Consider the following 14,513-nt stretch of genomic DNA (forward strand, 5'->3'; position numbering starts at 1 on the left):
AGACAAATTGTATGATGTTGGTACTGAAAGCTGTAGATTCATACTCTGTTGGGAACATGTTTTTCTAAAAATTCTATCATTGATGTCTGTTTTCCTCACAGTGGTGATATAGATGAATAAATTCACACCAGTTATTTATCTTTCTAAACAAAATAAAATGTGATATCTGTTCGAAAACATTTAATAAGGAGAGGAAAGTCTGGTTCCAAAAAGGTCAGTCAGACGCACGGAAGTGAGATATTTACCGAAAAGCCTGTCAAGAGAGACTGACTCATGTAGATGGGCCAAGAGAAACATGATACAATTAGAGCTAACATGTTCCCCCAAGATCTCTAAAAATGTGAGTTTATGAATCCTAAGAGGTGGGGAGGCCAACTGAGAACTAATCGTGCCTTGTTTAACTTGGCTTTGGAAATGGATAACCCTTTTCTAGTTTGGCCATGGTGGCAAATATCACACTTCAGTCAGACTGACCTTCTCCTAATGGGTTTTTCTATTTGGAGATGTGAAATAGTTTTGATCAGACAATGGTGACTTATCTAATGCTACTCACTGTAGTATGCGGAATATGCTTAATGAGAAACACATTATGAGCAAAAAGACCACTGACTTTATTATCATTTTTAAATTAAAATAACTTATCCATCAAGATCCTATCTCCAGAAGAGGCCCAGGAAAATAGTTCAAGAAACTTTACTTTTGCAAAAACTCAGTGTTCGTAATCTAAAAAATAAAAAAGTCAGGAGAGACTGACCTTTATCTTATACTTTATCTTAAAAAAGATAAAGTATGAATTATTAAACCAGACAGAATTATTGGCTATATATATATATATATATATATATATATATATATATATATGTGTGTGTGTGTGTGTATCTCGCCAATAATTACGGGAGATATATATATACCTCATGATGACTGGCTTGTCAGATTTTGGAGTCGATATTAAGGTTTATAAAACTGTTGTGGTGTCCAACCTCCTATATGTCTCTGAGTCTTGGATCTACCATAGAAGGCACAGCCAGTTACTCCAACAGTTGCATTCACATGATCTGTGAATCATATTTGACATCAATTAGTATGACAGGATCAACAAAAATAAGGTCCTGGAAGGCTGTCAGTTCAATCAATGGTACTTCTTGAGCACTTACTACAAAGAGCATTTTACTAAGCACTTAGGCAAATAGAACACAACAGAGTTGGTAGAAACTTTCCTTGCCCTCAGGGAGTTTACAGTCTAGAGGGGGAGAAAGACATTAATAGAAATAAATAAAGTAGGGATATGTATGTAAGTACTGTGGGGCTGAGTTGCACTAAATACCAAGTGTTTAAAGGGTACAGATTTAAGTGCATAGGTGATGTGGAAAGGAGAGGGAGTAGGGAAAAAAGGGCTTATTTAAGGAAGGCCTCTTGGAGATGTGACACTCTTGATAAGGCTTTGATTGCAGGGAGAGTGGTGCTCTGGTGTATATGGAGATGGAGGGGGTTCCAGGCCAGAGGGAAGATATGGAGAAGGGGGTCGACGGAAAGATAGATGAGATCGAGGTACAGTGAGTAGGTTGGCACTAGAGGAGTGAAATGTGTGGGCTGAGTTGTAGTAGGAAATCAGTGAGGTAAGGTAGGAGGGAATGAGAAGATTAAGAGCTTTAAATCCAACAGTAAGGAGTATCTGTTTGATTCAGAGGTTGATAGGCAACCTTTGGAGGTTCTTGAAGAGTGGGGAGCTGTGGACTGAACATTTTTTTAGAAAAATGACCTGGGCGGCAGAGAGAAGTAAGGACTGGAGTGGGGAGAGACAGGAGGCAGGGAGGTCAGTGAGGAGGCTGATACAGTAGTCAAATTGGGTTAGGATAAGTGCTTGGATTAATCTGGTAGTTTGGATGGGGAGGAAAGGGCAGTTTTTAGCTATGTTGTGAAGGCTGAACCAACAGGATTTGGTGACATTAAATATATGGGTTGAATGGGAAAGATGAGCCAAGGATAATGACAAGTTTACAGGTTTGTGAGATAAGGAGCATATTGGTATTGTCTACAGTTATGGGAAAGACATGAGGAGGACAGGGTTTGGGTAGGAAGTTCAGCAGCATTGAGGCAAGGTTTACTGCAACTCAGAATCCACGTATTTCCTAAAAGCCCTAAGATAAATTGACCAGAATGTAGTCACTTTACATGGTATGGGGAAGTGGTAAACTCCAGTCAAGGTTTCCAAGTTGTCAATCATTCTGAATCCTCTGTATATGAGCTCTTTGCTTCTGTTTTTTTCTGACATTTCAGAGATAAATTGTGCAATTGATGCAGGAGGAGGTGGTGTTTTGTAAGCATTTTAAAAATTATTTAGTATAACTACTCATTACTTTTAGCTTAGCATTTGCTTGAAGTGGATCTCCTCTGATTTCTTTGCAAATTGCCCTTTGATTAAAACAACAGAAAGAGATGTGAGAAAATGCACCTTCCTCCCATATTCCTCTTCCCATAGACTAAGAGGTGCTTTCATCTCAGCAGGCCATTTTTTTTCAAGGACCACAGCCCTGTAGAGGTTGGTGTGACAGACTCTCAAATTTCAGGAGTCTCCTGCCCAAATTGGGACTTCCAGACATCCTACCTTTTTTAAAAAAATGGTATTTGTTAATTGCTTACTATGTGCCAGGAGTGTACTAAGTGCTGGGGCAGATGCAAGCTAACCAGGTTGAACACAGTCCATGTCCTCCATGGGGCTCACCATCTTAATCCCCACTTTACAGATGAGGAAGCTGAGGCACAGAGAAGTGAAGTGACTTGCCCAAGGTCACACAGCAGACCTATGGCAGAGCCAGGATTTAAACCCAGGTCTTCTGACTCCCAGGCTCATGATCTTTCCACTAGGTCACACTACTTCTCTATTATTATCTACCCTAATGTTATCTCCTATTTTAGCCAGTGAACATTTGGAGGATTTGATACTCTGCCACAGTAAAGGACTCCTGAGAATTAGCTTTGAGCTAGTGTAGACAAGGTATGGTTGTCATGAGAACACATCCAGTGAACTGCTAAATGCTAACTAGTCTTCGTTCATCACAACTTCTAGATCCATCCTTTCCTCTCCACTCAAATAGCTATACCCTAGTCCAAGCTCTGGTAATACCATAGTATCAGCCTCCTTGCTAGTCTCCTTGTCTCTAGCCTCTCGCCACTTGAATCCCACATGAATCATCTTCTTGCAGCATTGCTTGACACACATCTCTCCACTTCTCAAACACTGCCAATGGTTACCATATCCCTCTGCATCAAACAGAAACTCTTTAGCTTTGGCTTCAAGCTCTCTATCAGCTCTTTCAAACTTACATATCAGCTCTCTTCACCCACTCCTCTCCAGCTGGCATCCTTTCTTCATTTCCCCCAAACTCCTCATCTTGATCTGGATTCTCCCACCTCTGATCCCTAGCTTAAGGTTTCCCCATCCCGGAATTCCCTTCCTCTCCAAATCTACCAGATCGCGACGCTCCCCATCATCAAAGCCCCACTTTGACTGTAAACTCATTATGGACTGGGAACATGTCTACCAACTCTGTTATATTGTTCTCTCCCAAGTGCTTAGTACAGTGCTCTACACACAGTAAGTGCTCAATAAATACAATTGATTCCTTGATTGATAAAATCCCACCTATTCGAGGAATCGTTACCCAACACATTCACAACAACCCAGCTGCAGCTGACTAGCCCCAATCCTTGCCACTTTATGTACTTCAATAATATCCTCAGCATTTAAACACAGATGTATAGATTTATTTATTTTTATGTTAGTTGTATATTCATCTGTAAATTAAATTATTTTTTCAGCTGTTTGGTTTTGGCTGTTTGATGCTTTAGCACTGCTTCCTATTTTATCATCATCATCACTATCATCAGTGCTACCTATTGAGCATCTACTGTGTGCAGAGCACTGTGCTAAGTCTTGGGGGAGTACAAAAGAGTTCTTGTTCTCAAATTACAGTCTACTGGGGAATAAAGACACAAATAAATTATCCTGTTCTTCCTTTAGCTTTCATTCATTGGAAATAGTTCCTAAAACACACATCTTGCTACTATTGTTTAGTACAATCAATCGATGGTATTTGTTTAGTGCTTACTATGTGCAGAGCACTGTACTAAATGCTTGGGAGAGTATGGTACAATATAATTAGCAGATACATCCCCTACCCAGTCTAGAGGACAAGCTTACAGTCTACAGTACAGTGTCTAGCACTCAGTTAAGTGCTCACTAAATGCCACTAATTTATTGATTTATTGATTACATGCATCCATTTAGGGGTCTTCTGATTGGCTCAGGAGTCCATTTGATTGGACAGCTACTGTCCAGGGTGGCTAGAAGCTCTCCACTACCTCCCCTCACACACTCCTTCCAGCCTACTTGGTTCTGAGGACTACTCCAAGGTTTCCTCTCTTCAGCAGGGTGCCAGTGAGGACACGGATCATGCCTTCTAATTCTGCTGTACTCTCCCAAGTGCAGGACAGTGCTCTGCACACTGCAGGTACTCAGTAAATACTATCAATTGATTAACACTGTGTTAGATGAGTAGATTGTGAGCCCGTTGTTGGGTAGGGACCATCTCTATTGCCAACTTGTATTTCCTAAGCACTTAGTACAGTGTTCTGCACACAGTAAGCACTCAAAAAATATGATTGAATGAATGAGAATGACTTCAAGGAAGGGATCGTGTCTACCTACTGTACTGCAGTGTACTCTCCCCAGAGCCCCACATGCAGTAAGTGCTCAATAAATATCATTGCTTGCTTGTTTGATTGATTGATGAAATGAAAACTCAACCCCCCTGCAACCTCATATGCTCTGTATGACCAAAGCCACTATTTCCAAATTCCTGTTTTTGACAGATTAAGAAACACATGGCTTCAGACTTTTTTGGCTAAGCTGAGTACAGGGAAATATTTGTCTTTGATCTCGACAACTCATATACTGACGTAGCAGAAGCATTTACCGGGAAGATATATATGTCTGTCTGCTAGAGTTTTCTTACCTCATTGCTTACTGAGAAATACCATCAGCAGTTAAGGCTGGTTACTAAACATGTCTATTGTATTTGACAGCCCTAGCACTGCCCAGTACCAGGGAGTTTGGCATTTCTGTTCTTTAATCCACATTTTTCACATCATACTTAGTTGGTATTCTGGCAAAATAGGAAGTCCAAATTCAGTCAAAGCTTTAAAATAGTCGATTTTCCAAACCCGCATTCAATTGAGCTCTCTATCTCTGTTTTTTCTGACTTTACAGAGGTAAATTAAGTACATTGATGGGGCAGAAGATGGGTTTTTTAAATTATTTAGTTTAGCAACTCATTACTTTTAGCTTAGCAACTGGTTGAATTGACTTCCTTCTCTGGTTCCTCTGATTTTTCTGCAAGTTGCCCTTTGACCCAAACAAGGGTACAAGACTGTACTATCAGCATTCTATGTATACCATTTATTGTGGTATATGTTAAGCACTTCTTATGTGCCAAGCACTGGGGTAGTTACAATCAGATCAGACACAGTAGGACCTGTCCCACGTCGGGTTCACAGTCTAAGGAGGAGAAAGAATGGGTGTTTAACCCCCATTTTACAGATGATGAAATGGAAGCACAGAGTAGTTAAGTAACTTGTCCAAGGTCACACAGCTTGTATGTGGTAGAGCTGGGATTAGAACTCAGGTCCCTTGACTCCCAGGCCCAAGACGCTCTTTCCACTAGGCCATGCTGCTTCTCAAGCAGAGCTTCTGGAAAGGAGGGGTTGCAAAGGGTGTCCCTGTAGAATCCAATCCTGCATCATACTAACTCCTGCTTCAGCAGTGTCAGGAATGGCAATAATATGCCCATACATACAGCATCAGTAGGGGAAGAAGCATGGCCTAATGGAAAAAGCACAGATCTGAAAGTCAGAGGACCTGGGTTCTAGTCCCTGCTCTGTCAAATGCTTGCTGTGAGACTTTAGGAAAGATACTTAGCTTCTCTGTGCCTCAGTTTCCTCAACTGTAAAGTGGAGATTCAGTACCTGTAAGACTGTGAGCCCCAAGTGGGACCAGGTCAGGGTCCGACTGGATTAGCTTGCATTCACCCCAGAACGTGACACATAGTAAGCACTTAAATACCATAATGATAATAATAATCAGTATCATACCTTGGACTCAAGTAGGTCTAGTTTCCAAAGTGGCTTCACAATCTCCTTGGGGAGCAGGAAGAAGTAGGGATGATTCTCCCCACTGGACAGTTAGGGAAATTGAGGCCCAGAGGAGGTAAGTGACTTGACCAAGGTGAATGGCAGCAGTAGTCCTAGAACTCTGGTCTTCTGACTCCCAGTTCTCTTCCCACCAGCCCTCACTTCCTCTGGCACCATTTATAACTAATGCCTGGGGAACAGAAGAAGTTAGGAATCATCCCAAACTCTGGTTAAAAGTACACATTTACTAGGATAATTCTTTAATTATTGCAAGAGAAATAAGGTGGCATCAGGCCAATTCACATATCCATGTTATCTCAGGAAACATGAGCTCTAAAGAAATTCCTGAAGTGGATTTGGGTCATGAGGTGGGCATTTCTAGAAGCTTTCTCTGGAAGGTGGACTCCAACTGAAGTCATTTCCTTGCTTGCTTACATGGAGCATGATGGGAAACATTTGAATCAAATACTGCATCATTGGCCGGTGGGTCCCTTACTGTCAGATCTTCTGGACTGTAAGCTCGTTATGGGTAGGGAATATATCTGCTAATTCTGTTGTACTCTCCCAAGTGCTTAGTACAGTGTTCTGCATATAATAAGTGTTCAATAAATACCATTGATTGCCTTCAATACCTGTTCTGTGAGCCCTGTGTGGGACCAGAACAGGGGCCAACTTGATTAACTTGCGTCCACCTCAGTGCTTGATACGTAGAGCCCATTGTGGGCAGGGATTGTCTCTGTTGCTGAATTGTACTTCCCAAGCACTTAGTACAGTGCTCTGCACACAGTAAGTGCTCAGTAAATATGATTTAATAAACGAATGAAAGAATGAGTGAGCACTTAACAAATACCATCATGATAATAAAAAATCAATATCATGCCTTGGACTCAAGTAGGACTAGTTTCCAAAGTGACTTCACAATCTCCTGGGGGAGTAGGGATAATTCTCCCTAGTGGTCAGTTAGGGAAAATGAGGCCCAGAGGAGGTAAAAGAAAATCAGCTGTTGTGGTTCCCTGTGATGAGACTGAGTTTCTCTGGGCAGCAGGAGGTCAGGGGGACAGAACCCGGGTTCTTGAAACATCCGGGTCTGGCCTGCAGCAGTCATTCAGGTTGCCATGCTGCTTCCAGGTTCTCTGGGGCTGGGCTCTGAAATGGGCACTATGGCAGAATGAGTCATATGTGGTTCCAAGGCCTGTGTCCCTATCTTCAAAGTGCTCTCCTTGCAAAAGCTGCCTTGGGAGCAGGTGCAGATATGCCCCAGGACCAAATAGATGCTTCCACTGAATAAATCCTCTTGCAAAATATGACTGGTCTGAACAGACTTGGCCACACTGTAGACACTAGCTTAGCATCTGGTTTTCAGAGCAATGCAGAATTTACACTGGGTGGCTCTTTTTGAAAAATGAAGCTGAATGAGAATTCCTAAGCAAAGACTTTGCATGAATCAGATAAAGTCGGTAACCTAAAATTAAAACTGCATAAAGAATAATTAGGATGATATTATAATTTACCATTGTATCAAAGCTTTGGTCCAAGTATCTCGAAGTCCTGTGAGACCACTAATTTAGGCACAATCCCATCATCTGCATTCAATCATAATTATATTCATTTTGGAGGCAGGAAACCAACCTGAGGGATGGATGGAGCTGCTTTCCCAAGGCCAGAGGCAGGATGACTGATTGTGGGAAAAGGAGTAGCAGTGTAAGTAAATCAGGAGTTTGCACAATAAGCTGGGACATTTTCCTTGAACACCAAGAAGGTGATGCAAGGTCCTTCTCTTCCTGCAAGTGTCTCCCTCTACCACCTTACAGAAGCCTGGAAAATACAGAAGAGCAAGGGCCAGATTTGATGGCATTCCATCTACAGGATGCAGCGTGGTTTAGTGGATAAGAGCATGGGCCTTGGAGTCAGAGGACTTGGGTTCTAATTGCAGCTCTGCACTTGTGTGCTGTGTGACCTTGGACAAGTCACTTAACTTCTCTTGCCTCAGTTATCTCATCTGTAAAATGGGGATTAGAACTGTGAGCCCCATGTCCCATGTGGGACAGGGACTATGTCCAACCTGATTATCTTGAATCTACCCTAGGGCTTAGAATAGTGCTTGACACATAGTAAGTGCTTAACAAATGCCATCATTAATGAATATAACACAGTCCATGCCCAGAACCACATCTATAGATTTATACCAGTATGGTATAAATGCCCCAAGGGCAGGGACCATGTGTTCTACGTATTGTACTCTCATAAGGGCCTAATACAGTGATATGAACATGGTAGGTTCTCAATAAATGCTGTTGATGAAAAAAATACAGCCCCCACCCAGTGCCCTATCTACAGATTTAATGCAATACAGCCCACCCTGTCCCACAGTAAATGTATGAGTTGTAGAAATTTATTCATTTATTCATTCAATTGTATTTATTGCTTGCTGTTTGCAGAGCACTGTACTAAGTGCTTGGAAAGTACAATTCAGCAAATACTGCTAGGATGGAGCCAAAGAAACCTATGTTTTTCCCTTTTCTGCAAGAGGTTTAGTGTTAGAGACCATTGGCTCTTAGTGTTTCACAGGGCCCCATGGTCTTGGGACCAAAGGTCAGAAGGCAGTTCTGGTTTTTTTGGCCCTGAAGTGGACATGAGAAACAGCCTCATGTCTCTTTCTCTCACTCTCTTTTCATTCCACCGCTTGTATGTTCAACAGCAGTTGAACCCACAATGGCGAGAAGCTTTACCAATTTGATATATCCAACAGAAAGTCACTTCACTTCTCTGTGCCTCAGTTACCACATCTGTAAAATGGGGACTAAGACTGTGAGCCCCACGTGGGACAACCTGATTACCCTGAACCTACCCCAGCATTTAGAACAGTGCTTGTCACATAGAAAGTGCTTAACAAATACCGTCATTATTATTATTATTATTATTTGGGATGGGTTTGTAGAGAGGAATCAATCCCATGTCACTTCAGACATCAGAGGGTTACTTGGCTTTTTGCCTGGCAAGTTGGGTGTCTTGAACTCTGATTCTAGTAGTCAGAAACCCTTTCCAAAGAGTCGCATCCCACCAAAGAGGACACTGGAGAGGGGGAGAGAGAAAAAATGTCTAGAGGTGGAAACTCACTGCCAACAATGCATTCTTTAGGAATTTTTTAAATAGGTGCTTGTAGTCTTTAGGTGACAAGAAACAAGAGTCTCAAAGTGGAATTACTCTGAGCTCTGGAGTGGTTAGAGAAAAGCTGAATTGGCAAAGCATTCCAGGGTGTAAAATGTAAGCAATATTTAACCTGAGCTGTTCCTAAGGAGCAAGGTTTATTCACCAGTGCCACAGCAATCCATGTCTTCTAAGCACTGTGGTTTCTGCAATCCTTCTGATTTAGGCATCACTACAAGTCAAATGTGCTGCTGGCTGTGAAATAACACAGAGGAATAGCATAGGAAGCTTAGACTTTGCAGAAAGAAAATGAAATGGCTCTCATGAACCTCGGCAGGCAAATTCACATGAAAAAACAAAAACAAAAAACGAGCTTGCTCAGGTGTCTAAAAATAGCGCGGGAGGCGGGAGGAGGGGGTAGTGCTGAGAAGATGGACTAGGGGTGAGAGAGTCCCCAAGAATAGCGACCATGCCTTTCTCAGAGCAAAGTCTGCAGAGGAATATCGGACCAGGAACAGAGCATTTCTCCAGCTTTGTCCCAACCTGTTCTATCTTTTCTTCTTGTATTTTTTTAGCCCAAATGAAGCCCTATACCTCTTCCATTTTGATGGCTCTCCACGGCAGTTAAACTAGAACATAGCCTCTTCCCCTGATATTATCAGCCTCAATTAGTCTCAACCCTGCCTTGGAATGTTTCTGAAAAGCAAGGCAAGTTGCATGTGGTTCTTTGGTAGCCTGGTCCCAAACTCCTTTGACTGGCAATGCAATTTTCCCTCAGTTACTTTTTCTACCAAGTGTGTCAGGAGGCCTTTCCCTGGCCCCCGGTTCCTCCCCCTCCTCGTTCCCTCACCCACAACGATCTGGCCTCCTACTTCATTAACAAAATTAAATCCATCAGGTCTGACCTTCCCAAAGTCACTCCCCCCCTTTCTCCAACCCCCTGGCTCTCAACACTCTCTGCTACTCTCCCATCCTTCCCAGCGGTATCCTCAGAGGAGCTCTCTTCCCTCCTCTCAAGTGCTACTCCGGCCACCTGTGCTTCTGACCCCATTCCCCCTCAACTCATGAAATCTCTTGCTCCATCCCTTCTCCCCTCCTTAACTTCGATCTTCAACCGCTCACTCGCCACTGGTTCCTTCCCCTCTGCCTTCAAACATGACCATGTCTCTCCCATCCTAAAAAAACCCTCTCTTGACCCCACCTTACCTTCTAGTTATCGCCCCATCTCCCTCCTACCATTCCTTTCCAAACTCCTTGAACGAGTTGTCTACACGCGCTGCCTCGAATTCCTCAACACCAACTCTCTCCTCGACCCCCTCCAGTCTGACTTCCATCCCCTACATTCCACGGAAACTGTCCTCTCAAAGGTCACCAATGACCTCCTGCTTGCCAAATCCAACGGCTCATACTCTATCCTAATCCTTCTCGACCTCTCAGCTGCCTTTGACACTGTGGACCACCCCCTTCTCCTCAACATGCTATCCGACCTTGGCTTCACAGACTCCATCCTCTCCTGGTTCTCCTCTTATCTCTCCGGTCGTTCATTCTCAGTCTCTTTTGCAGGCTCCTCCTCCCCCTCCCATCCCCTTACTGTGGGGGTTCCCCAAGGTTCAGTGCTTGGTCCCCTTCTGTTCTCGATCTACACGCACTCCCTTGGTGACCTCATTCGCTCCCACGGCTTCAACTATCATCTCTATGCTGATGACACCCAGATCTACATCTCTGCCCCTGCTCTCTCCCCCTCTCCCAGGCTCGCATCTCCTCCTGCCTTCAGGACATCTCCATCTGGATGTCTGCCCACCACCTAAAACTCAACATGTCCAAGACTGAACTCCTTGTCTTCCCTCCCAAACCCTGCCCTCTCCCTGACTTTCCCATCTCTGTTGACGGCACTACCATCCTTCCCGTCTCACAAGCCCGCAACCTTGGTGTCATCCTCGACACCGCTCTCTCATTCACCCCTCACATCCAAGCCGTCACCAAAACCTGCCGGTCTCAGCTCCGCAACATTGCCAAGATCCGCCCTTTCCTCTCCATCCAAACTGCTACCCTGCTCGTTCAAGCTCTCATCCTATCCCATCTGGACTACTGCATCAGCCTTCTCTCTGATCTCCCATCCTCATGTCTCTCCCCACTTCAATCCATACTTCATGCTGCTGCCCCGATTGTCTTTGTCCAGAAACGCTCTGGGCATGTTACTCCCCTCCTCAAAAATCTCCAGTGGCTACCAATCAATCTGCGCATCAGGCAGAAACTCCTCACCCTGGGCTTCAAGGCTGTCCATCACCTCGCCCCCTCCTACCTCACCTCCCTTCTTTCCTTCTACAGCCCACCCCGCACCCTCCGCTCCTCTGCCGCTAATCTCCTCACCGTGCCTTGTTCTCACCTGTCCCGCCATCGACCCCTGGCCCACGTCATCCCCCTGTCCTGGAATGCCCTCCCTCTGCCCATCCGCCAAGCTAGCTCTCTTCCTCCCTTCAAGGCCCTACTGAGAGCTCACCTCCTCCAGGAGGCCTTCCCAGACTGAGCCCCTTCCTTCCTCTCCCCTTCGTCCGCCTCAACATCTCCCCCATCTTACCTCCTTCGCTTCCCCACAGCACTTGTATATATGTATATATGTTTGTACATATTTATTACTCTATTTATTTCACTTGTACATATCTATTCTATTTATTTTATTTTGTTAGTATGTTTGGTTTTGTTCTCTGTCTCCCGCTTTTAGACTGTGAGCCTACTGTTGGGTAGGGAATGTCTCTATATGTTGCCAACTTGTACCTCCCAAGTGCTTAGTACAGTGCTCTACACACAGTAAGTGCTCAATAAATATGAATGATTGATTGATTGATTGATTGGTATCAACCTGGAACATGGGAGAAATAATAAAGTGCTCTACTTTCTGCTGACTGAGCTGGTGGAGCACTATGTGAGGGAGAAATCTGCTTGGAAAAGAAACAGTGAGGCCTCTTCATGCTCCTTCATTTCATTCCTGCTGGAAAATCCAGTTGACCAAATGACAAATTGACAGCCACCCATCTGTTGACATGATTTGAGATGTGTCCAGGGATCATTAGGCTTTATTTCCCTTTGTTTTTCTTGATGGGGGCTAGTTTGGATAACTAGACTGAGTTGTTCTTCCTGCACCATGTCAGTGGCCCTGCCAAGATTCTGTTTAGTTTTGTTTCCTGTGTCTGTCCATATATGACTCCATCATGGCAGATTTCAATGTTTTGCAATAATGACAACAGATGAATGATTCCAGTCCTTCAAATTGGAACACAAATAGAGTATTTGGCTACAGTGTCCTGATTGATATTAGAAGTTCCCAGAAAATAATCATTTTTGTATGTGTTTCAGAGAAATAATCCCAGCTGGGTTTTCTCCAAGACCCCAGACACATTCTTGTTTGTTTGTTTGGGTCTTATGACTACATCTTTATTTTTTCAAATGATATTCATATTTAATGGTATCTTTCCTTTTCTCCTCTCTCCCAGGTGGGTGCTTTGATAAGGACCCCTTGAACTCAGCAGAGAGATGGAATTCCCAACATTTCCTCCTTTCCCTTGGAGACTCTCCCCTCCAACTGGCCTAGGCCTAAGCCAAGACACCACCTGGCTGAATAGGCAATTCGTCCATTCAATCGCTTAGTACAGTGCTCTGCACACAGTAAGCACTCAATAAATACGATTGAATGAATGAATGCAGCTGCAGACATCTCAACCTGCCCTAGGCCACCTCACAGCGAGGGAGGTTCCCCACTGCATGGAGCAGACAGAAGGAGTCCTGCTGCATACTTGCCAGAGCTCAAAGTGGGATACAAGGTGGGGCTTCAATGGGGGCAGGACATAGGGTGACCTACACATGTACAGACATGTCCTTTCCTCCCTTCTCCTTGCTCCCTGCCATCTCCAACCAGTCAGCTCCATTGACTCACCCAAATGACTTCTGCTAGAGGTGGCCCATAGCAGCAGCCAAGCAGGTAGAGGAGAAAAATAGTGCATGGCATAGTGGATAGATCATGGGCCTGGGAGTAAGAAGGTCATGGGTTCTAATCCCGACTCTGCCACTTACCTGCTGTGTGACCTTGGGTAAGCCACTTCACTTCTCCATGCCTCAGTTCCCTCATCTTTAAAATGGGGATTGAGACTGTGAACCCCACATGGGACAGGGACTGTGTCTAATCCGAGTTGCTTGTATCCACCCCAGTGCTCAGTACAGTGCTTAAGCGCTAAACAAATACCATAATTATTATTACTAGTAAGGCTGCCTCTCTCATGTTGCTGCCTCCCGTTTTGGCCGGCATTCCTACCCTTGGTACCTGGAACTTCTGGCCATGGAGGATTGTGGCCTGGGCAGTGTGTTCAAACCCACAGGGAGCAGCTAGAAGGGACTGGAGTAGTGATGGGGTAGTTGCAGTCTTGTTGGCTCTATTCACGCTTTCGGCACAGCCACCAGCTGTCTTTCTCCTGTGCTGGGCTCTCTGCCACTGCCCCAGCTGCTTCTGTCACCCTGGCACAAAGCAGGACCTATGGGATCTTTTCTTGTCCTATGCTTGTCTCTGACCCATAACTACACCATGGACACATCTTCCCCAGAACGCCCCACCTCAACCTTCCATCATTCTGGTAGTGGATCCATAGAATTTTTTTGGTAAAAATACGGAAGTGGTTTACCATTACCTCCTTCTGCGCTGTAAACTTGAGTCTCTGCCCTCGATTCTCTCCCGCGCTGCTGCTGCCCAGCACAGGTGAGTTTTGACTTCTAGCAGATTACTTTCCACTCGCTAGCCACTGCCCAAACTAGGAATGGAATGGATATGCCTCTGCTTGCCTCTTCCTCCCTTAGTCAACACTGGTAGAGTCCTGAAAACTCTCCAGGTGCAACCCTGAGAGGTAAACTTTGGGATACAGAGGGACAATTTTTTGGTTAATGAGGTGGAGTCCCAAAGTCTGTACAGATCACATAGGACCCCTGTTCATCTTGGTTCCTTCCCCTTCCCCTCTTCCCTCTGCTCCTACATCCCCTGTTCACCTTCCTTTCATTCATTCACTTCATCGTATTTAATGAGCACTTGCTGCATGCAGAGCACTGTACTAAGCACTTGGGAGAGTACGATATGACTATGAACAGAGATGTTCCCTGCCCACAATGAGCTTACAGTCTAGAAGAGGCCTTGGAGG

The 14,513-nt window shown here is 44.4% G+C and overlaps 1 non-coding gene across 1 annotated transcript; it reads right to left on the reverse strand.

Moving 5' to 3' along the window:
- Positions 1 to 14,090: 14,090 nt before the first annotated feature.
- On the reverse strand, positions 14,091 to 14,228 carry LOC119948384. The gene has a single exon (XR_005456783.1). It is a non-coding gene; the product is annotated as a small nucleolar RNA SNORA7 (small nucleolar RNA).
- Positions 14,229 to 14,513: the final 285 nt, after the last annotated feature.

The sequence above is a fragment of the Tachyglossus aculeatus genome, chromosome X4, assembly GCF_015852505.1.
Source record: "Tachyglossus aculeatus isolate mTacAcu1 chromosome X4, mTacAcu1.pri, whole genome shotgun sequence".
Classification (NCBI taxonomy): Eukaryota; Metazoa; Chordata; class Mammalia; order Monotremata; family Tachyglossidae; genus Tachyglossus; species Tachyglossus aculeatus.